Source organism: Lissotriton helveticus, chromosome 2_1, assembly GCF_964261635.1.
Source record: "Lissotriton helveticus chromosome 2_1, aLisHel1.1, whole genome shotgun sequence".
Taxonomy (NCBI): domain Eukaryota; kingdom Metazoa; phylum Chordata; class Amphibia; order Caudata; family Salamandridae; genus Lissotriton; species Lissotriton helveticus.
The window spans coordinates 1582661787-1582687161 of NC_136059.1; positions in this window are offsets into that span (position 1 = coordinate 1582661787).

Genomic DNA, 25375 nt, shown 5'->3' on the forward strand with positions numbered 1-25375 from the left:
GGGCGGTTGGACTCACTTTTAGCCCAAACGGCTGAATGGTTTTCCACCAAACTTGGCAAAATTGTAGGGACTGGTAGCCCGATGTGCTTTTGCTATGTCTCAAGATATGTGCTCCAGTGGTTTTTACGAAAATTAACTTTGAAAAATATATATTGGGCTACATTGGGCTATATATATGTTAGAGCCCAAATGTAGCCCAATGTAGCCCAATGAAGCCCAAAGATGGCCACCAGAGACAAAAAAAACAAATGTAGCCCAATTATCAGCCAGATGTAGCCCAACTATAGCCCAATGACAGAATGCCCCAGAGTGTTCTAAAGAACAACTAGAGCGCTCACAGTCTTACTTATGACAAAGGTATGGCACACCTGAAGTCATCTTGATTGGAATAAAGTGTTAACACTTAAAACATTTAATTTGCAAAGGAACAAAATGAGGGGGTTCATTTTGTCATAGAAATTATGATTAGTGCTGAAGAAAGAAACATTAGGGCACATTTTGAGTGACTTCTCAAATCCTCTTATATTTCATTAAAAAAATTCTGATATGCAGTCTCCCAAGATGGCCACCAGACACAAAAGAGCCCAAATGTAGCCCAAATATCAGCCAGATGTAGCCCAACTATAGCCCAATGACAGAATGTCCCAGAGTGTTCTAAAGAACAACTAGAACACTAACAGTCGTACTTATGACAAAAGTATGACACACCTGAAGTCATCTTGATTGGAATAAAGTGGTAACATTTAATACATTTAATTTGAAAAGGAACAAAATGAGGGGTTTCATTTTGCCATAGAAATTTTATATATACATATATATATATATATATATATATATATATATATATATATATATATATACATATATATATATATATTACCTACTGGCGATAGCCAGTAGGTATATATAGTTAGCATTGTTTTCCATAGGGAAATCGCAACATTCTATTGGGAATAACTTTGGCGCCGGTTGAGGAATCTTCCTGAAATTTTCCTTAACTGTGCCTCGTTGCGCTCCGGTCCTTCCCTGAAAGTTTGGGGGGGATTCGTCAAGCGGGGGCCGAGATAAAAGGGGGGTCCCAAAACGTGTTTTCCCGATGTTAATTTCCATAGGGCGGTTGGACTCACTTTTAGCCCGAACGGCTGAATGGTTTTCCACCAAACTTGGCAAAATTGTAGGGACTGGTAGCCCGATGTGCTTTTGCTATGTCTCAAGATATGTGCTCCAGTGGTTTTTACGAAAATTAACTTTGAAAAATATATATTGGGCTACATTGGGCTATATATATGTTAGAGCCCAAATGTAGCCCAATGTAGCCCAATGTAGCCCAATGTAGCCCAAAGATGGCCACCAGAGACAAAAAAAACAAATGTAGCCCAATTATCAGCCAGATGTAGCCCAACTATAGCCCAATGACAGAATGCCCCAGAGTGTTCTAAAGAACAACTAGAGCGCTAACAGTCTTACTTATGACAAAAGTATGGCACACCTGAAGTCATCTTGATTGGAATAAAGTGTTAACACTTAAAACATTTAATTTGCAAAGGAACAAAATGAGGGGGTTCATTTTGTCATAGAAATTATGATTAGTGCTGAAGAAAGAAAAATTAGGGCACATTTTGAGTGACTTCTCAAATCCTCTTATATTTCATTAAAAAAATTCTGATATGCAGTCTCCCAAGATGGCCACCAGACACAAAAGAGCACAAATGTAGCCCAAATATGAGCCAGATATAGCCCAACTATAGCCCAATGACAGAATGTCCCAGAGTGTTCTAAAGAACAACTAGAACGCTAACAGTCTTACTTATGACAAAAGTATGACACACCTGAAGTCATCTTGATTGGAATAAAGTGGTAACACTTAATACATTTAATTTGAAAAGGAACAAAATGAGGGGTTTCATTTTGCCCTAGAAATTATATATATATATAACTTCCATATGTGTTGTAAGCGGGTGTGTGTCTCAAAAATAGGAAGTGAACGCACTCTTCACTTACCGGCTACACGAGGAGGGACTGTTAACACAGTAACATGTTCTGACTCTACCACTAGGCCAGCAAACCGATTACCGGTGAAACCGAGCCTTTTTGTAGAAACTCACTTTGTAAACCAATCCCGGCCTTGAGAGTGACACACCCTTTTCACAGATACGCCCGAACAGCAATGACGTAAACGTAATAAGATTACGTAGGGTGTAATGGCTAACACTTTAACATGTGGATAATGCAATTTATACAACACAGGGCTCACCAATGCAAACGATACAAAATAACTAAGTGTGGTATTTAAAGTATTATGATGCGTTCGAAACCCGAGCAATTCTAAAACATGATGGTAATGTTTAGAAAACGTATAAATTAATGTGACATTTGGTAATTGATGCTTTCGCTATAAATGTTGAATTCATGTGATTGGTTACGTGTACATGTGGGTGTAACCCAAGTCACCATGGTAACAAACCAATGCCAATTAGTGATGTTAATTATGACTCATGTGAGTATGTAACATGTGTATATATAGCGCAACTTGCAAGGGTCAGATGTTAGTGAGCAAGGCGGGAGTAGCCGCCGAAACGCGTCTGAGCAGAAGCTGATGTAAGAAATAAAAACCCTTGAACTAAGATACACGGAGTCAGCGCCTTCTTTGATGGTGAAGTTTGGTTGGTGTCAATACAAAGGGCTGGAGTCCTGGAAGCCCAAATGCTGACCCTCCTCGTTCTGGCAGCACTGAGTCGCAAAGGACAATTCTGTGGTGAAACTTTTGGAGAAAAAGACACACAGTGCCCCCCTAAGGATCGAAATGCGAAGAGTCCCGAGGAACCTGTGAAAACATCTGAGACCGGCAACCTGGAGATCGACGATCGCTGGAGAGCAGTCGGGGATTTCTGGTAAGCCGTGACTCGATGCGATTAACGGGGACGGGCGCAAGGGAATGATCTAATGGGAGAGTGAGCCCAAGTGTGGAAGAAACTCAAAACCACACGGGCTGTGTATCTGTACAAGCGTCAAATTTATTGCAAATCAATCAGCATGGCTGCTGAATGGGAAAAGGGAAGAGAGGAGGCTGCAAAAGACATATTTACTGATACAGACACGGGGAAAGGCAATAAGACCAAACAAAGTGCTCAAACCCAACCCAAAGAAAAAGATGAAACTAAAGTACTTTTAAATGAGTTGGAGAAACTACGCAAAAAAGAAGTCGCAAAGTGGTGGGAAGTAAAATCATTATCCAGGTACCTGGATGTAAATAGAATTCCCAGAGGTCTAAGAGTACTAGTAGCACCCACTTATGAAGACCCCGACCCTGAAATGCTGCAAATGTGGGCAGAAAACAGTGCAAAATCGTCAGAAAATATGTTGAAAATACTGATCCAATTTGCAGCAAGCGACAGAGCGAAAATGATCACACGGATTGAGGAGATACTAAAAGAACTAGACTTGAAAGAAAATAAGGAAGAAATTGCAGAGAAAATGAAAGAAATCCAAACAAGATTAGATAAACATGAGGCGGAAATCAAAGAAAGAAAAGCCATTAAATTTCAGAGGGACAGAAATGATTATTTAAACGGAAGGATATATACTTTCGCGAGAAAATTTGACCAGATAAGACAACAACCCCTACAAAAAACACAGAGTAATCAACCCGGGGCTACTGAACAGAGTGAAAATGAGATAAGCTCCGAATATGACACAGACAATGAAAGTAACCAAGTTGCAGAAATGCTTGGACCAGCACCAACTCCGGCACAGGAATTTGCTTTTTTACGCCTACAGCGCCTCAGAACATTGCGTCCAAGAAGTACGTTAAATCAAGGAGAAGGGTCAGGCAAGAGCAATCAGACCCAAAAACAAAAACAAAAAGCAGGAGAAGAAAAGACAGGAGATGGGGGACAACAAGCACAAAAGGAAGAAAAACAAAAGAAAAAACAACATCACAGATACAACAGACACCGATGATGGATACACACAAAGATAACACAGTCATAAATCTAACAAACATGGAGTTATCGAAAGAGGAATTGGAAATCTTATCTTTAGGTTTGACTTTCTGCAGTAACACGAACTTTGATTATACTCAAACGAGGATTGATTTGTTTTTATATGTGAGAAAACTAAAACTGCTAAAATATTTCTACAACACCAAAACAAGCACCACTGACCTAATGGCCAACAATGACACAACCGAAATGCTGAATGTAGAACACATGGAAGCACTACAAGACTTCATAGACCTGGAAATGGAAAATGAAAATGCAAACGAAGAGATCACACCGAGTGGGGCTGCCCTAAGTTCAGACATTAATATTTGGCAAACAGTGAAAACAGGTTTCAAACCTAAATCAATATTTGTGCCAATAATGCCGAAAGATGGGCTGGACTTGTTCACAGAGTATGTGATAAAAGACCTAAAAGAACTTTCCATTGTGAGCACAAAACAACGATACAAACAAAATGAAGATCACACTAGAAGATATAATGCACTAATGGAGAAAATAAAAGCCAGGTCGGACATCGTTGTGAGATGGTCCGACAAAGGGGGAAACATAGTTCTCTGGCCGCTTGAAATGTATAACACCGAGGCACTGAGTCAACTACAAGACAGGGAATGTTATACGAGAATTAGTCCCACTTACCTGGTAGGCATTCAAGAAAGATACCACAACGAGCTGTATAAATGGAGAGGAAAAGGCCTACTTAGCAAAAATGAATTTGAATTTCTAAAAACTGATTATCCTGTTACAGCGCAAATGTATCTAATCCCCAAGATACACAAAAATGACAAAGTGCCACCTGAAAGACCAATAATTTCGGCAATAGGGAGCCTTTTCGAAAATACAAGTGTGTTCATCGATCATTTTCTTCAACCCGAGGTCAAAAAACTACCAGCATATATAAAGGACACAGGAGACTTCCTGAGAAAGATCTATGATATCAAGTGGAAAGAGAACTATATATTCTTGACACTAGATGTCCAGGCCCTATACACGAGCATTAGGCATAAGGACGGTCTGAATGCCATAAAACATTTCTTGGGAAAAAGACCTATCAACCAATATGAACATACCAAAATGCTGCTGGAGATGGCTGAGTGGTGCCTTACAAACAACACCTTTATATTTGATAGACTGTTTTATAAACAAATCCAAGGTTCAGCGATGGGCACTTGCTTCTCCCCCAGCTATGCGAATCTGCATATGGGCTGGTGGGAGGAGCAGGTGCTTATGACGCTGTATGGAGAAACAATGAACCAAAATGTTGTTATTTACAAGCGCTTTATTGACGACATTTTTATTTTGTGGGAGGGCAGTGAGGAGAGTGCAAAAAGTTTTACAGAACAGCTAAATGAAAACTCGTTGAATCTCAAGTTTACTTGCAATGCAAACAGGGAGAGCATACAATTTTTGGATGTAGAACTATTTGTAGAGAATGACAAAATACAAACACGCACCTATAGGAAGCCAACTGCGGGCAACGCAATCCTCCACGCCAATAGTTTCCACCCGACACCACTCAAACAGTCTATCCCATACGCAGAATGCCTCAGGATGACACGCAACTGCAGCACTAATAAAGGGTTATCAGAAGCAAAAACTAATCTCTTTACGAGATTAAAACACAGGGGATACACTGACAAAACATGCAAAACAGCGGAAGTAAAATGCAGCGCTAAAAACAGACAGGAGTTACTATTCCCAGATGTGACAGAGTCTGGAGCCCGAGCACAGGAAAGGCAACCCCCCAGGTTAATTACGGGTTTCAATCGCCACCACGCTAACCTTCGAAAAATACTTAGAAGGCACTGGCCATTGATCCGTAATGACGCAACCATAGGCAAGATAATGGGTGATAAACCACTAGTATCATTCAGGAAAGCCAAATCTATGCGTCAACAATTGGTTCACAATGCTCCAGCGATACAAAAACAGAAAAACTGGTTTCAGTCACAAAAAGGTTTTAAAAAATGTACAAAATGCAAAGCCTGCACTCACGGGAAAAACACAACGAGCATTACTGTACCCTTCCGTAAGCAGCCCTATTCCATCAGAGAACACTAAACATGCAAAACGGAATATGCCGTTTACGTCCTTGCATGTGTATGTGGTAAACAATATGTAGGGTCGACTATCCACCCAGTGCATGTAAGAATTTTGCAACACCTGAGGGCTATCACAAATAAGGACCCAGCCTACCCAGTAGCAAGACATATCCATGAGACACATGGAGGAGACGCCAAAGGTTTGACATATTTTGTCATAGACAGCATCCCAAGGAATGTAAGGGGCGGTAACCGCAAGCTTGCGTTACGCCTCCTGGAATCCAGATACATTATCTTACTGAATTCCAAGATCCCCTCAGGGCTGAACGCAGACGAAGCCCTAAGTGTGCACATTTAGAGCAGCCTACCTCTACTTTACCCAAGTACCTTATAACAACGACCCAGATTGCGCCATCACTGTAAATAAATATTCACGATCAGTCACATGGAGTCTATACCAAAAAACCACACCAATCACTATATGATTATACACAGTCCCCGTATACTGTAACAATGATTTACCCACATCATATGAGGGTTTGCATTCAACACAAAGAGACTTGTTGCGCACTTGCGCGGTATTTAACTTCCATATGTGTTGTAAGCGGGTGTGTGTCTCAAAAATAGGAAGTGAACGCTGACAAACACACTCTTCACTTACCGGCTACACGAGGAGGGACTGTTAACACAGTAACATGTTCTGACTCTACCACTAGGCCAGCAAACCGATTACCGGTGAAACCGAGCCTTTTTGTAGAAACTCACTTTGTAAACCAATCCCGGCCTTGAGAGTGACACACCCTTTTCACATATACGCCCGAACAGCAATGACGTAAACGTAATAAGATTACGTAGGGTGTAATGGCTAACACTTTAACATGTGGATAATGCAATTTATACAACACAGGGCTCACCAATACAAACGATACAAAATAACTAAGTGTGGTATTTAAAGTATTATGATGCGTTCGAAACCCGAGCAATTCTAAAACATGATGGTAATGTTTAGAAAACGTATAAAATAATGTGACATTTGGTAATTGATGCTTTCGCTATAAATGTTGAATTCATGTGATTGGTCACGTATACATGTGGGTGTAACCCAAGTCACCATGGTAACAAACCAATGCCAATTAGTGATGTTAATTATGACTCATGTGAGTATGTAACATGTGTATATATAGCGCAACTTGCAAGGGTCAGATGTTAGTGAGCAAGGCGGGAGTAGCCGCCGAAACGCGTCTGAGCAGAAGCTGATGTAAGAAATAAAAACCCTTGAACTAAGATACACGGAGTCAGTGCCTTCTTTGATGGTGAAGTTTGGTTGGTGTCAATATATATATATATATATATATATATATATTACCTAATGGCGATAGCCAGTAGGTATATATAGTTAGCATTGTTTTCCATAGGGAAATCGCAACATTCTATTGGGAATAACTTTGGCGCCGGTTGAGGAATCTTCCTGAAATTTTTCTTAACTTTGCCTCGCGCGCTCCGGTCCTTCCCTGAAAGTTTGGTGGGGATTCGTCAAGCGGGGGCCGAGATAAAAAGGGGGGGTCCCAAAACGTGTTTTCCCCATGTTAATTTCCATAGGGCGGTTGGACTCACTTTTAGCCCGAACGGCTGAATGGTTTTCCACCAAACATGGCAAAATTGTAGGGACTGGTAGCCCGATGTGCCTTTGCTATGTCTCAAGATATGTGCTCCAGTGGTTTTTACGAAAATTAACTTTGAAAAATATATATTGGGCTACATTGGGCTATATATATGTTAGAGCCCAAATGTAGCCCAATGTAGCCCAATGTAGCCCAAAGATGGCCACCAGAGACAAAAAAAAACAAATGTAGCCCAAATATCAGCCAGATGTAGCCCCACTATAGCCCAATGACAGAATGTCCCAGAGTTTTCTAAAGAACAACTAGAGCGCTAACAGTCTTACTTATGACAAAAGTATGGCACACCTGAAGTCATCTTGATTGGAATAAAGTGTTAACACTTAAAACATTTAATTTGCAAAGGAACAAAATGAGGGGGTTCATTTTGCCATAGAAATTATGATTAGTGCTGAAGAAAGAAAAATTAGGGCACATTTTGAGTGACTTCTCAAATCCTCTTATATTTCATTAAAAAAATTCTGACATGCAGTCTCCCAAGATGGCCACCAGAGACAAAAGAGCCTGTGCTTAAAAACTCTGTTAGCAAAGCAGTCATTTCAGATTTAAAAAACGTTTTAATATATAAAAACGTTATCCGCTAATAGAATTAGCATTTAAAAAACCTTGTGAATTCAATGAAAAAACCATAGGTTTCAGGCCATATATAGTTAGGAATTAGCATTTAAAAAACCTTGCGAATTCAGTGAAAAAACCATAGGTTTCAGGCCTTATATAGTTAGGAATTAGCATTTAAAAAGCCTTTGAAATTCACTGAAAAAAACCATAGGTTTCAGGCCTTATATAGTTAGGAATTAGAATTTAAAAAAACCTTGCAAATTCACTGAAAAAACCATAGGTTTCAGGCTTTATATAGTTAGGAATTAGCATTTAAAAAACCTTTGAAATTCACTGAAAAAACCATAGGTGTCAGGCCTTATATAGTTAGGAATTAGCATTTAAAAAACCTTGCAAATTCACTGAAAAAACCATAGGTTTCAGGCCTTATATGGTTAGGAATTAGCATTTAAAAAACCTTTGAAATTCACTGAAAAAACCATAGGTTTCAGGAGTTATATAGTTAGGAATTAGCTTTTAAAAAACCTTTGAAATTCACTCAAAAAACTATAAGTTTTAGTAGTGTTATAGTTAGCTGGACATTTTACTCATACAAAACCATTGAAATTGCTCCTATATAGTTAGTTGTACTAACTATATTTCGTGCACCCGCAATCCACTGCTGATGATGTCACATATTAGATCATTCATGACATGGTCAGTGACATCACTGATGACATCTCAAATGACATCACTGATGACATCACTGATGACATCATCCACGTGACAATCACATGCACCTTTTCATACACTATTACAATTTTTCATCACTCTTTGTAAAATACAGAGTATCATATTTAAATCCATTGTCACAGCAATACAAGTATCTAAAAATCCACTCAGTGATTCATAGATGTATACACACATCTAATCACTTACCTATGGATTCACTCATACATGCTGTCAATGAACAATAGAACACTATCAAAAATACTTATACATCTATATCGACATTAAACAACAGCACGCATCCTATTCACATATGAAGTCATCCTACTCACTTATGCAAACAATGGATCATACTTACATATTTACTTAGCAAAACACACCACTTCTTCTATTCATTTAGATAGTAAGTCATACTTAGTGAATTATAAAATCATTATTACAAGTATACAGTTATCCATACAGTCACTCACACAATCATTGTGTCTTATGTATACTTATTTATATACAACAACTGACACATACACTGCCTTTTATTTTTCTAGTTTGTTGGACCTGTACCATTGAGAAATATATTTGCTCATCACCACACCCATAAAGATATTCACTCACCCAAACAACTGTTAGAACATGTAGTTTTAACTACTGAATCCACTATTCACACATCTTTGGACAGTCACACCCCCCCCACCGAACCACACACACTTTCACACTCCCATACAAATACTCAGTTAGCTAATCAATAACTAATATAGACTTTCACATAGCTAGTAACCAACTGTAGAATCAGTTTACACAACAACTGACAAAGTGATACAGATATTCACACAGTTTAGTCACTATCCACTATATTTAGTGAGACATTATAAATTGGTCAAGTAAACAGTCAATTACACTGCTAATAAATCCTCCATCCAAATATTTATTTATATATATCCACTTATTCTTCAATGCAAATTGCTATATATATAATGCATATTTAAATAACGAAGCAAACCACATTCACTGGATGATGTCATCAGTGATGTCATCAGTGATGTCATTTGAGATGTCATCAGTGATGTCAATGACCATGTCATGAATGATCTAATATGTGACATCATCAGCAGTGGATTGCGGGTGCGTGAAATATAGTTAGTACAACTAACTATATAGGAGCAATTTCAATGGTTTTGTATGAGTAAAATGTCCAGCTAACTATAACACCACTACAACTTATAGTTTTTTGAGTGAATTTCAAAGGTTTTTTAAAAGCTAATTCCTAACTATATAACTCCTGAAACCTATGGTTTTTTCAGTGAATATATATATATATATATATATATTCTCTGAAAAAACCATAGGTTTCAGGAGTTATATAGTTAGGAATTAGCTTTTAAAAAACCTTTGAAACGTATGTTTTTTTCAGTGAATATATATATATATATATATTCACTGAAAAAACCATAGTTTTCAGGAGTTATATAGTTAGGAATTAGCTTTTAAAAAACCTTTGAAATTCACTCAAAAAACTATAAGTTGTAGTGGTGTTATAGTTAGCTGGACATTTTACTCATACAAAACCATTGAAATTGCTCCTATATAGTTAGTTGTACTAACTATATTTCACGCACCCGCAATCCACTGCTGATGATGTCACATATTAGATCATTCATGACATGGTCATTGACATCACTGATGACATCTCAAATGACATCACTGATGACATCACTGATGACATCATCCAGTGAATGTGGTTTGCTTCGTTATTTAAATATGCATTATATATATAGCAATTTGCATTGAAGAATAAGTGGATATATATAAATAAATATTTGGATGGAGGATTTAGTAGCAGTGTAATTGACTGTTTACTTGACCAATTTATAATGTCTCACTAAATATAGTGGATAGTGACTAAACTGTGTGAATATCTGTATCACTTTGTCAGTTGTTGTGTAAACTGATTCTACAGTTGGTTACTAGCTATGTGAAAGTCTATATTAGTTATTGATTAGCTAACTGAGTATTTGTATGGGAGCGTGAAAGTGTGTGTGGTTCGGTGGGGGGGGTGTGACTGTCCAAAGATGTGTGAATAGTTGATTCAGTAGATATATGAAGTTAAAACTACATGTTCTAACAGTTGTTTGGGTGAGTGAATATCTTTATGGGTGTGGTGATGAGCAAATATATTTCTCAATGGTACAGGTCCAACAAACTAGAAAAATAAAAGGCAGTGTATGTGTCAGTTGGTGTATATAAATAAGTATACATAAGACACAATGATTGTTTGAGTGACTGTATGGATAACTGTATACTTGTAATAATGATTTTATAATTCACTAAGTATGACTTACTATCTAAATGAATAGAAGAAGTGGTGTTTGTATAAGTGTTTTGCTAAGTAAATATGTAAGTATGATCCATTGTTTGCATAAGTGAGTAGGATGACTTCATATGTGAATAGGATGCGTGCTGTTGTTTAATGTCGATATAGATGTATAAGTATTTTTGATAGTGTTCTATTTTTCATTGACAGCATGTATGAGTGAATCCATAGGTAAGTGATTAGATGTGTGTATACATCTATGAATCACTGAGTGGATTTTTAGATACTTGTATTGCTGTGACAATGGATTTAAATATGATACTCTGTATTTTACAAAGAGTGATGAAAAATTGTAATAGTGTATGAAAAGGTGTATGTGATTGTCACGTGGATGATGTCATCAGTGATGTCATCAGTGATGTCATTTGAGATGTCATCAGTGATGTCACTGACCATGTCATGAATGATCTAATATGTGACATCATCAGCAGTGGATTGCGGGTGCGCGAAATATAGTTAGTACAACTAACTATATAGGAGCAATTTCAATGGTTTTGTATGAGTAAAATGTCAAGCTAACTATAACACCACTAAAACTTATAGTATTTTGAGTGAATTTCAAAGGTTTTTTAAAAGCTAATTCCTAACTATATAACTCCTGAAACCTATGGTTTTTTCAGTGAATTTCAAAGGTTTTTTAAATGCTAATTCCTAACTATATAAGGCCTGAAACCTATGGTTTTTTCAGTGAATTTGCAAGGTTTTTTAAATGCTAATTCCTAACTATATAAGGCCTGAAACCTATGGTTTTTTCAGTGAATTTCAAAGATTTTTTAAATGCTAATTCCTAACTATATAAGGCCTGAAACCTATGTTTTTTTCAGTGAATTTGCAAGGGTTTTTTAAATGCTAATTCCTAACTATATAAGGCCTGAAACCTATGTTTTTTTCAGTGAATTTCAAAGGTTTTTTAAATGCTAATTCCTAACTATATAAGGCCTGAAACCTATGGTTTTTTCAGTGAATTCGCAAGGTTTTTTAAATGCTAATTCTTTACTATATAAGGCCTGAAACCAATGGTTTTTTCATTGAATTCGCAAGGTTTTTTAAATGCTAATTCTATTAGCGGATAACGTTTTTATATATTAAAACGTTTTTTTAAATCTCAAATGCCTGCTTTGCTAACAGAGTTTTTAAGCACAGGCTCTTTTGTCTCTGGTGGCCATCTTGGGAGACTGCATATCAGAATTTTTTTAATGAAATATAAGAGGATTTGAGAAGTCACTCAAAATGTGCCCTAATTTTTCTTTCTTCAGCACTAATCATAATTTCTATGGCAAAATGAACCCCCTCATTTTGTTCCTTTGCAAATTAAATGTTTTAAGTGGTAACACTTTATTCCAATCAAGATGACTTCAGGTGTGCCATACTTTTGTCATAAGTAAGACTGTTAGCGCTGTAGTTGTTCTTTAGAACACTCTGGGACATTCTGTCATTGGGCTATAGTTGGGCTACATCTGGCTGATATTTGGGCTACATTTGTTTTTTTTTGTCTCTGGTGGCCATCTTTGGGCTACATTGGGCTACATTGGGCTACATTGGGCTACATTTGGGCTCTAACATATATATAGCCCAATGTAGCCCAATATATATTTTTTCAAAGTTAATTTTCGTAAAAACCACTGGAGCACATATCTTGAGACATAGCAAAGGCACATTGGGCTACCAGTCCCTACAATTTTGCCAAGTTTGGTGGAAAACCATTCAACCGTTCGGGCTAAAAGTGAGTCCAACCGCCCTATAGAAATTAGCATGGGGAAAACATGTTTTGGGACCCCCCTTTTATCTCGGCCCCCGCTTGAGGAATCCCCCCCAAACTTTCAAGAAAGGACCGGAGCGCCGCGAGGCAAAGTTAAAGAAAATTTCAGGAAGATTTCTCAACCGGCGCCAAAGTTATTCACAATAGAATGTTGCGATTTCCCTATGGAAAACAATCCTAACTATATATACATACTGGCAATCACCGGTAGGTAATATATATATATATATATATATATTTATATATATATATATATATTTATCAGCAACACTCCATTTAACCCTCAGTCGATCATGAAGAATGGAGCACGGACCGCAGTTGAATGCTGGAAAAAATTATTTATTGACACAAGGGTCTTGATCACATGACGCGCTAGCCGGGAAGAGGTTTCCTATTTGAACTATTTTTTAAATATTTTGTTTACATTGTCTTAAAGTGCAAGGTGCCATAAGGTAAGGACATGAAAATAGAAAACAGACTTTATGGTACTGATTCAGAAATGGTGAACAGTTAGCTAAACATGAAATAATAAAAGTATAAATAATCTCATGTTAAAACATATATACCAATATCATTAAACACAACCATAAAATCAATACAGTGCTGATAAAAAAGTACTTATGTATAAGACCCTCCAGTTTTTGTGTGTGTTTGCACATATGTCATAACCAATATTGTTAAATATGGGCGTCCAGGTACAAGTAACAATATGTGCTTAAGCAACAGTAGGGAAATTGTTGGACTTTGAAGGAGTTAGATTTATTATTTCTACTCCAGTCCGTGCAATAATAGGGAATGTGTTGAAATTCGGACAAGTTAGTTTTCTATTCCTACTCGAGTCAGTGCAGCAGTATGGAAAGTGTTGGACTTTGGTAGGGTAACATTTACTATTTGCAGTCCAAACAGGATAAAAATAGTCCCACTCCAAACAGTGTAACAATGTGGACAGTGTTAGACTTTGGAGGGGTAAAATGTACTTTTACCTCTCCAGTCTCTGCAACAGTAGGGAAATATTGGATTTCGGAGGTGTGAAATATATCTCTTCTCAATAGAATGGAAAGTGTTGAACTGTGAATAGGTTAATTTTACTATTCCTACTGCAGTCTAAGCAAGTTTAGGGAAAGTTGGGCAAATATTTCACATCAAACACATTGCATATATGAGTAACCCCGTGAATGTAGAAAAATATTAAACTCTCAATTAAGAAATATTAATTAACATAAAATGATATATATTTAAAAAACTAAAAACAATGAATACATTTACATAATTACTATTCAATAAAAAATTATCAATTAATAAATGATTGTTTTTTAATTATTAATTAACTTCCCACCCTGTACACCCTACTTAGCAGCTCACACCTTAAATATAACTAAAAACATAACTATTCCATATCTTACATATTTGAAATAAATTACATAATTAATTAACAAATAAAATTTATTTTTAATGACTTATTACTTAATTAGCTGCCATCCCACAGGATGTGCATCATTGACACAAGGGAAATCACTGTCCCTACATTCATCCACACATACATACATGATTGAGGAAAGACGACACAGCAGTGTGTCACTGGATGTTTATTGCACATACAGTGCTTTTCCGCAGCTGGAGCGGTAGAGGGCAATGCTGAATACACCACACTGTCTTTGCCAGTGAAGGGCCATCCAGAGTCCATCCGTGGTAGACAAGTACTGCAGAAGAGGAGGGGTGCAGTCTGCAAACTGGTCGTTGTGTCATTTGTCATCAAACAGAATGTGGCGGTCCATGTCTGATAACGATGAGTTTACATTAGTTGGAGACTTTAATGTCCACTGTGAGAAAATGGATTGTGGTGATGCCCAGTCACTAATAACAGACTTATCTAGTCTAGGTTTATTGATGAAAAACAGTGGCCCTACTCACCAGGCTGGCCACACTTTAGACCTAGTCTTCTCCAATGTTCAGGCGACATTATGCCCACCTGCTACTCAGGTCAGTTGGACTGATCATTTTATCGTTGAATTTACCACACCTCGTCGAGAACCTAGTTTAGCATATTCCAGAAACCTGCCGTGCACTCGTAGACAGTGGCACAAAGTTAATATGTCCACTTTTTCAGAAAATTTTACCTCTCCCGTCTTTCGGCCTTCGGATGATATTGAGGCTGCTCTCAAGAAATTCGGAGACGAAATAAAGACAACTATTGATAAAATTGCCCCTTTAAAGTGTTTTAAACTTAGGCCAGTACAAAAGCATGCAGTCTGGTTCTCTGCCCATTTACGAACTCTTAAACAAGGAGCCAGAAAACTGGAGAAAAAGTGGCGAACTTCCCATCTCCTTGAAGATAGAGAAAGATATTGGGCTAGCCTATCTTCGTATCATAAAGCAATAAGGGGTGCACGGAAAGCACACATTGCTACCCAAATACAGGAGGCTGGGAACTCACCTAGAGTCCTCTTTCAGATAGTGCAGACGTTGGCTAAACCGTCAGCATGTGAAGCCCCGGATATAGCATCTCAAAAACTGTGTAACGAAGTTTCCTGTTTTTTTACCAACAAAATTGACAAAATCTACGATAAGATCTTATGCACCAATCAATCCCGACCCCTCAAGGAGACACTTCACTCAGATTCCATGAATCCTATCGGGGACACGCAATCCCTGGACAGCTTTCCCCCTATTTTATGTCTAGAAACCTCTGCCCTTTTAAAACGAGTTAAGAGTGGAAGCCCAGAGGATGTTATTCCTGCTAAACTCATGCCTATTTTGGAAGAACATTTAAGCCCCCTGGTTACAGAACTAGTTAATCTATCACTCACTTTAGGCACAGTCCCCAAGGAATGGAAGCGAGCACTCGTCAGACCAACCAGGAAAAATACCACCATACCTTGGTCGGACTTGAGTAATCTAAGGCCCATCTCCCTGCTACCTTTCCTGGGGAAAGTTATAGAAAAGCATGTTAACAAACACTTGTCCAGCCATATTGAACAAGTGCAAGCCCTTGATGAATCCCAATCAGGATTCCGCCCCAGATATAGCACCGAATCCACCTTGCTGTCTGTCACCGATGACCTCCACGCCTACCAGGACAAGGGTTTCTCTGTCATACTTGTACTGTTAGATCTATCGGCAGCGTTCGACACCGTGTCACATTCCATCCTGACTCAACGGTTGTCGAACGCTGGCCTAAAGAACAAAGCCCTAGATTGGCTAAGGAGTTTCCTAACAGATCGCACCCAGACAGTCACCATGGGGGCATTTCGCTCAGCGGAAACCGGGATCTCTAAGGGGGTGCCACAGGGCTCATGCCTGAGCCCGACGCTCTTCAATATCTATGTGGCACCCCTGGCAGGAGTGCTGCGTAGACACGGGTTTGTTCCCGTGTCTTACGCAGATGACACACAGCTCCTGTTTCCCTTTAGAACTCTTTCCGCTGAGGTTAGGAACTCCTTTTCGTCTGGCATGGAGGAAGTGGCCAATTGGATGTCGAACAACTACCTCCAATGTAACGTCAGCAAGACGGAGATCATGCTATTTGGGGAAGCTAAGATGCTTTGGACTCCTGATTGGTGGCCAACAGAGCTGGGAGCAGTCCCTGAACCCAAACAGGTCGTGAAGAATCTTGGAATTCGACTTGATCACGACCTGTCCTTAAAACAACATGTCACATACATTTCAGGGATATGCTTCCACACCATTGGCTTACTCAGGAAAATTTTTCCACTCTTACCCAACTCTACAAGAAAGATCCTGGTTCAGGCACTTATCCTGAGCCGGATTGATTACTGTAATGGGTTGCTACTTTCAGTCAATGAAGGGCTATTGGATAAATTGCAGGTTGTGCAGAACACGGCGGCTCGCCTGGTTCTGAATGCCCCCCCAAGAACTGCATCCAAACCCCTCCTGGAGCAACTGCATTGGCTTAATGTTAGACAAAGGGCTAAATTCAAGATATGCTGCCTAATCCACAAATGCTTGAACGGACTAGGACCCGCCTACCTGGAAAGGAAATTTAGACCATATGTCCCTTTACGGTCCCTTAGATCAAGCAACAACTTTCTTCTTGTGGTGCCGCATATCAAAAAAGTTAGACATGGAGGAAGAGCCCTGTCAACTATGGGCCCCAAGATGTGGAACAAGCTTCCGCTGGCCTTAAGGCTATGCAAAGAGCATTTAACCTTCCGAAAACAACTAAAAACTATTCTGTTTAAAAACGAAATCTAATTCCATTCCACTGTGTAGTTACTAATTTTATTGGGCATGAAGCGCAGAGATACTCCTTACGGAGTGATTCTAGCGCTATATAAACTAATAAATAAATAAATAAATAAATGTCGCTGTCCAAGATGAGTGCATCAGAGTGAATCGGGGGTCAGTGGAAGGTCATGAGGTCACGTGCGGGATCAACTAGGAACAGGCCAGGTGGCGGAAATTAATGCTACTGAGCCCTTCTGATCACAAGCCCATCCATGTCTTCGTCTCCGGATATGTGCCCTGCCCCACCTGGGGGTGTTGCTGTACCGGCTGCAGTACTGTGTGGCAATGACACCTCATTTGGTGCCAGAGGTGGTCTTTCTGCCACACTGTGGCACTGTCACATCAGGTGCTGGAGGTGGTCTTTCTGCCACACTGTGTGGCACTGACGCCTCAAGTGCCGGAGGTGGATTGTCTGCCACACTGTGTCACACAGACACCTCAGGTGCCAGAGGTGGTCTTTCTGCCACACTGTGTCGCACTTACACCTCAGGTGGCAGAGGTGAATTGTCTGCCACACTGTGTGGCACAGACACCTCAGGTGCTGGAGTGGTTAGGCCTGACACACAGGAAGGCATAGCCACACCAGGGGGCGGGGATGAGGATGGTGTGGGGGCAGCAGCATTTAATATCACCACGCCTTGTGGCAGCAATGCTATGATGAGGATCTGCAGGGCATGGTAGTTCCTGCTGCATTCCACTGATGTGCAGCGGTGGCTGCCATCCTTTCCACCTCCATCCACACCCTGTCCTACATGAGCCTCCGCATGTGTGTCAGCTCACGGCTGGTATCAATGGAGCCACTCTGAGCAGACAGGTGTTCTTCTCTCCGCGTCATGACTCCAGCGATGTCAGTCAGGGCTTGTTGGAGACCATGGAGCGGGGATACACTCCCAGGGATAGCGTCATGTTTAGCTGCCATGTTGCCAAAGCCCAACTGCACCTGCTCTGTGGTGTCCCTCTGGCCCTTCAGCACACGGTGTTGGAAGGCCATGTGTTTTTCCTGGGATCTTGGGGGGTGCCGGGGCTGTGGGCACCTCCAGCTGGGTGGTTTGGGTAGTGGGTGGGATCTCCTTGATGCTGCTGGCCTGCCCTGATCCTGGAGGTGAGTTGCTGATGAGGTCCATGATGTCTTGGATGGCTTGGGTGCAGTTGGTGGTGTTGGCCTCCTGTCATCAATGAAGAGTCACTGAGACTGCTCTGTAGGAGGTGTTGATGGTGCCCCTGCAATGTGAAGGGGAGATGGTGTATTACGAAGTGTCCACATGTATGTAGTCTCATGGTACATGTTGACATTCAGACAGCATGGCATTGAACATTGTGACAGTCTGTGGATATATATTCTCTGAAAAAACCATAGGTTTCAGGAGTTATATAGTTAGGAATTCGCTTTTAAAAAACCTTTGAAACGTATGTTTTTTTCAGTGAATATATATATATATATATTCACTGAAAAAACCATAGGTTTCAGGAGTTATATAGTTAGGAATTAGCTTTTAAAAAACCTTTGAAATTCACTCAAAAAACTATAAGTTGTAGTGGTGTTATAGTTAGCTGGACATTTTACTCATACAAAACCATTGAAATTGCTCCTATATAGTTAGTTGTACTAACTATATTTCACGCACCCGCAATCCACTGCTGATGATGTCACATATTAGATCATTCATGACATGGTCATTGACATCACTGATGACATCTCAAATGACATCACTGATGACATCACTGATGACATCATCCAGTGAATGTGGTTTGCTTCGTTATTTAAATATGCATTATATATATAGCAATTTACATTGAAGAATAAGTGGATATATATAAATAAATATTTGGATGGAGGATTTAGTAGCAGTGTAATTGACTGTTTACTTGACCAATTTATAATGTCTCACTAAATATAGTGGATAGTGACTTAACTGTGTGAATATCTGTATCACTTTGTCAGTTGTTGTGTAAACTGATTCTACAGTTGGTTACTAGCTTTGTGAAAGTCTATATTAGTTATTGATTAGCTAACTGAGTATTTGTATGGGAGTGTGAAAGTGTGTGTGGTTCGGTGGGGGGGGGGTGTGACTGTCCAAAGATGTGTGAATAGTGGATTCAGTAGTTAAAACTACATGTTCTAACAGTTGTTTGGGTGAGTGAATATCTTTATGGGTGTGGTGATGAGCAAATATATTTCTCAATGGTACAGGTCCAACAAACTAGAAAAATAAAAGGCAGTGTATGTGTCAGTTGTTGTATATAAATAAGTATACATAAGACACAATGATTGTGTGAGTGACTGTATGGATAACTGTATACTTGTAATAATGATTTTATAATTCACTAAGTATGACTTACTATCTAAATGAATAGAAGAAGTGGTGTGTTTTGCTAAGTAAATATGTAAGTATGATCCATTGTTTGCATAAGTGAGTAGGATGACTTCATATGTGAATAGGATGCGTGCTGTTGTTTAATGTCGATATAGATGTATAAGTATTTTTGATAGTGTTCTATTGTTCATTGACAGCATGTATGAGTGAATCCATAGGTAAGTGATTAGATGTGTGTATACATCTATGAATCACTGAGTGGATTTTTAGATACTTGTATTGCTGTGACAATGGATTTAAATATGATACTCTGTATTTTACAAAGAGTGATGAAAAATTGTAATAGTGTATGAAAAGGTGTATGTGATTGTCACGTGGATGATGTCATCAGTGATGTCATCAGTGATGTCATTTGAGATGTCATCAGTGATGTCACTGACCATGTCATGAATGATCTAATATGTGACATCATCAGCAGTGGATTGCGGGTGCACGAAATATAGTTAGTACAACTAACTATATAGGAGCAATTTCAATGGTTTTGTATGAGTAAAATGTCCAGCTAACTATAACACTACTAAAACTTATAGTTTTTTGAGTGAATTTCAAAGGTTTTTTAAAAGCTAATTCCTAACTATATAACTCCTGAAACCTATGGTTTTTTCAGTGAATTTCAAAGGTTTTTTAAATGCTAATTCCTAACTATATAAGGCCTGAAACCTATGGTTTTTTCAGTGAATTTGCAAGGTTTTTTAAATGCTAATTCCTAACTATATAAGGCCTGACACCTATGGTTTTTTCAGTGAATTTCAAAGGTTTTTTAAATGCTAATTCCTAACTATATAAAGCCTGAAACCTATGGTTTTTTCAGTGAATTTGCAAGGTTTTTTTAAATTCTAATTCCTAACTATATAAGGCCTGAAACCTATGGTTTTTTCAGTGAATTTCAAAGGCTTTTTAAATGCTAATTCCTAACTATATAAGGCCTGAAACCTATGGTTTTTTCACTGAATTCGCAAGGTTTTTTAAATGCTAATTCCTAACTATATATGGCCTGAAACCTATGGTTTTTTCATTGAATTCGCAAGGTTTTTTAAATGCTAATTCTATTAGCGGATAACGTTTTTATATATTAAAACGTTTTTTAAATCTGAAATGACTGCTTTGCTAACAGAGTTTTTAAGCACAGGCTCTTTTGTCTCTGGTGGCCATCTTGGGAGACTGAATATCAGAATTTTTTTAATGAAATATAAGAGGATTTGAGAAGTCACTCAAAATGTGCCCTAATTTTTCTTTCTTCAGCACTAATCATAATTTCTATGGCAAAATGAACCCCCTTATTTTGTTCCTTTGCAAATTAAATGTTTTAAGTGTTAACACTTTATTCCAATCAAGATGACTTCAGGTGTGCCATACTTTTGTCATAAGTAAGACTGTTAGCGCTCTAGTTGTTCTTTAGAAAACTCTGGGACATTCTGTCATTGGGCTATAGTGGGGCTACATCTGGCTGATATTTGGGCTACATTTGTTTTTTTTTGTCTCTGGTGGCCATCTTTGGGCTACATTGGGCTACATTGGGCTACATTTGGGCTCTAACATATATATAGCCCAATGTAGCCCAATATATATTTTTTCAAAGTTAATTTTCGTAAAAACCACTGGAGCACATATCTTGAGACATAGCAAAGGCACATTGGGCTACCAGTCCCTACAATTTTGCCAAGTTTGGTGGAAAACCATTCAACCGTTCGGGCTAAAAGTGAGTCCAACCGCCCTATAGAAATTAGCATGGGGAAAACATGTTTTGGGACACCCCTTTTATCTCGGCCCCCGCTTGAGGAATCCCCCCCAAACTTTCAAGAAAGGACCGGAGCGCCGCGAGGCAAAGTTAAAGAAAATTTCAGGAAGATTCCTCAACTGGCGCCAAAGTTATTCACAATAGAATGTTGCGATTTCCCTATGGAAAACAATCCTAACTATATATACATACTGGCAATCGCCGGTAGGTAATATATATATATATATATATATATATATATTTATATATATATATATATATTTATCAGCAACACTCCATTTAACCCTCAGTCGATCATGAAGAATGGAGCACGGACCGCAGTTGAATGCTGGAAAAAATTATTTATTGACACAAGGGTCTTGATCACATGACGCGCTAGCCGGGAAGAGGTTTCCTATTTGAACTATTTTTTAAATATTTTTTTTACATTGTCTTAAAGTGCAAGGTGCCACAAGGTAAGGACATGAAAATAGAAAACAGACTTTATGGTACTGATTCAGAAATGGTGAACAGTTAGCTAAACATGAAATAATAAAAGTATAAATAATCTCATGTTAAAACATATATACCAATATCATTAAACACAACCATAAAATCAATACAGTGCTGATAAAAAAGTACTTATTTATAAGACCCTCCAGTTTTTGTGTGTGTTTGCACATATGTCATAACCAATATTGTTAAATATGGGCGTCCAGGTACAAGTAACAATATGTGCTTAAGCAACAGTAGGGAAATTGTTGGACTTTGAAGGAGTTAGATTTATTATTTCAACTCCAGTCCGTGCAATAATAGGGAATGTGTTGAAATTCGGACAAGTTAGTTTTCTATTCCTACTCGAGTCAGTGCAGCAGTATGGAAAGTGTTGGACTTTGGTAGGGTAACATTTACTATTTGCAGTCCAAACAGGATAAAAATAGTCCCACTCCAAACAGTGTAACAATGTGGACAGTGTTAGACTTTGGAGGGGTAAAATGTACTTTTACCTCTCCAGTCTCTGCAACAGTAGGGAAATATTGGATTTCGGAGGTGTGAAATATATCTCTTCTCAATAGAATGGAATGTGTTGAACTGTGAATAGGTTAATTTTACTATTCCTACTGCAGTCTAAGCAAGTTTAGGGAAAGTTGGGCAAATATTTCACATCAAACACATTGCATATATGAGTAACCCCGTGAATGTAGAAAAATATTAAACTCTCAATTAAGAAATATTAATTAACATAAAATGATATATATTTAAAAAACTAAAAACAATGAATACATTTACATAATTACTATTCAATAAAAAATTATCAATTAATAAATGATTGTTTTTTAATTATTAATTAACTTTCCACCCTGTACACCCTACTTAGCAGCTCACACCTTAAATATAACTAAAAACATAACTATTCCATATCTTACATATTTGAAATAAAGTACATAATTAATTAACAAATAAAATTTATTTTTAATGACTTATTACTTAATTAGCTGCCATCCCACAGGATGTGCATCATTGACACAAGGGAAATCACTGTCCCTACATTCATCCACACATACATACATGATTGAGGAAAAACGACACAGCAGTGTGTCACTGGATGTTTATTGCACATACAGTGCTTTTCCGCAGCTGGAGCGGTAGAGGGCAATGCTGAATACACCACACTGTCTTTGCCAGTGAAGGGCCATCCAGAGTCCATCCGTGGTAGACAAGTACTGCAGAAGAGGAGGGGTGCAGTCTGCAAACTGGTCGTTGTGTCATTTGTCATCAAACAGAATGTGGCGGTCCATGTCGCTGTCCAAGATGAGTGCATCAGAGTGAATCGGGGGTCAGTGGAAGGTCATGAGGCCACGTGCGGGATCAACTAGGAACAGGCCAGGTGGCGGAAATTAATGCTACTGAGCCCTTCTGATCACAAGCCCATCCATGTCTTCGTCTCCGGATATGTGCCCTGCCCCACCTGGGGGTGTTGCTGTACCGGCTGCAGTACTGTGTGGCAATGACACCTCAGGTGGTGCCAGAGGTGGTCTTTCTGCCACACTGTGGCACTGTCACATCAGGTGCTGGAGGTGGTCTTTCTGCCACACTGTGTGGCACTGACGCCTCAAGTGCCGGAGGTGGATTGTCTGCCACACTGTGTCACACAGACACCTCAGGTGCCAGAGGTGGTCTTTCTGCCACACTGTGTCGCACTTACACCTCAGGTGGCAGAGGTGAATTGTCTGCCACACTGTGTGGCACAGACACCTCAGGTGCTGGAGTGGTTAGGCCTGACACACAGGAAGGCATAGCCACACCAGGGGGCGGGGATGAGGATGGTGTGGGGGCAGCAGCATTTAATATCACCACGCCTTGTGGCAGCAATGCTATGATGAGGATCTGCAGGGCATGGTAGTTCCTGCTGCATTCCACTGATGTGCAGCGGTGGCTGCCATCCTTTCCACCTCCATCCACACCCTGTCCTACATGAGCCTCCGCATGTGTGTCAGCTCACGGCTGGTATCAATGGAGCCACTCTGAGCAGACAGGTGTTCTTCTCTCCGCGTCATGACTCCAGCGATGTCAGTCAGGGCTTGTTGGAGACCATGGAGCGGGGATACACTCCCAAGGATAGCGTCATGTTTAGCTGCCATGCTGCCAAAGCCCAACTGCACCTGCTCTGTGGTGTCCCTCTGGCCCTTCAGCACACGGTGTTGGAAGGCCATGTGTTTTTCCTGGGATCTTGGGGGGTGCCGGGGCTGTGGGCACCTCCAGCTGGGTGGTTTGGGTAGTGGGTGGGATCTCCTTGATGCTGCTGGCCTGCCCTGATCCTGGAGGTGAGTTGCTGATGAGGTCCATGATGTCTTGGATGGCTTGGGTGCAGTTGGTGGTGTTGGCCTCCTGTCATCAATGAAGAGTCGCTGGGACTGCTCTGTAGGAGGTGTTGATGGTGCCCCTGCAATGTGAAGGGGAGATGGTGTATTACGAAGTGTCCACATGTATGTAGTCTCATGGTACATGTTGACATTCAGACAGCATGGCATTGAACATTGTGACAGTCTGTGGATCTGGGCGGGGATCCTGAGTCATTGTGGTTATGCACTGTGCTGTACTTGATTGTGCATGCGTGCCATTGTGCCCATCTCCTCTCATCCCCACAGTAGCTGGTGGTCACTCACTCTGTTGCAGTTGTGTTGTGTCCTGTCAAGTAGTGTCCAATCCCCCGACTCCGACCACAGTTTCCACACTGGTGACTGTCGACACCAGCTCCTCCATGTCATCCAGCTCAATCAGTGGCGCTGGGCCCCACCTCCAGTCTGCGTTGCTGCCTTCCGGTTGGCAGAGAGTTTCTCCTTGGTCCGCCGCTTGATGTCATTCCATCGCCTCTTAACCTCGTCCATTGTCCTCTTGTGCTCCTTGATGTCATTCACCTTGACCACCCACCATATACCATTTTTGTGCCTAATGACACGTTGGAGGTGACGAACAGTTGTTGATGGTGTCCCATCACCTCCGTGACTATGATCCTGTTTGCCTGCGGACTGAACTACATCTTCCTCGTCTTCTTGTCCTTGCCCTTCCCTGTCCCTGAGGTCCCGGGCTGGTTGTCCGGGATGCTTGTGGGGTTGCACTCGTCCTCTGTGCCTGCTCCGGCAGCCCCCATGGTGCTAGGGTGTTGGTCAGTTTGTGGTTGGGTGTTTTTTCTACTTTTATGGTGATTTTTCCCGCCTGTCAGGTGTGTGTTGCAGGCCTGGCGCCTTATCTCAGGTTTCCTCATCGCGCTTGGGCCCATTGCAGGTTTTTTGGTGTTGTAGTTTGTGTTTCGGTCTCCATAGTGGTGGTTGTATCGCGGACATTGTCTGCGGTTTCGGCAAATTATGGCATGCTATCGCCGTGTTGTGAATTCCACGTTGACACAAGTTTATTTTCCCGCGATGGAC